Source organism: Nannospalax galili, unplaced genomic scaffold, assembly GCF_000622305.1.
Source record: "Nannospalax galili isolate Female #2095 unplaced genomic scaffold, S.galili_v1.0 scaffold397, whole genome shotgun sequence".
Lineage (NCBI taxonomy): Eukaryota > Metazoa > Chordata > Mammalia > Rodentia > Spalacidae > Nannospalax > Nannospalax galili.
The window spans coordinates 3,338,961-3,339,836 of record NW_008341879.1 but is presented as its reverse complement, the minus strand read 5'-3'; positions in this window follow the sequence as shown (position 1 = coordinate 3,339,836).

Sequence of the window (876 nt, the reverse complement as noted above, 5' to 3'; positions counted from 1 at the left end):
TCAGGACTCCCCTTAGCAAACTTTCTAAATTGTGCTGTGAATACCCGCTAGTAGGGTTCAAATGTGAGAGGGAAGCCTGCGTACACCCGACTGGAGCCTGATGTGGGCCTCTGTGGGAACTCCTGAGTAGCTGATCTGAAGCCATCAGTTCCCTCTAGAATAAAGTCAGAGAACCTGAAACCTAAACCAAACAGCTTTACATACCCAATAAGAAAACAATAAAGGCACACCAATAATACAAACAGAAGCAAACTTTAACTCAAAAAAAGAAGGCTTGAGTTTCATACCACAAACAACAAAAGAAATCCACATGTCAAAATCACAACGAAAAAACAGTAATATGAAAAACCAAAAGAGCATGTTCCCAACAAACACTATCAATCCTGTAGAAGAGTTCTACGAGGAGAACCCCCTGGAGATAACACAGGACAGAACTTACAAGAACAATCATAAATATGAGCAAGGAATTAAATGAATTTAAAGAACACACAAACAAATCAAATAACTAAAAGAAGATAGGGGTAAACTTATGACTAAATTCACAAAAGAGATGGAAACATTGAAGGCTGAAATGAAAAAGAAAGTGAAAAACTCAATAAGCCAATTTGAAATAACGGGAAAGCCTCACCTCTAGAATGAATGAAATGGAAAACAGAGTGTCAACACTGGAGGATAAAGTTGAAGAATTAGACTGCTCAAGCAAAGATTATGAAAAATTAAAACAAACAAACAAACAAACAAACAGGAATGGAATATGCAGGACATGTGGGACACCATGAAAAGGCCAAATCTATGTATCATAGGCATAAAGGAAGGAGAAGAATCTCAGGTTAACAGAATTGATCAAATCCTAAACAGGATTGTAGAATAGAATAT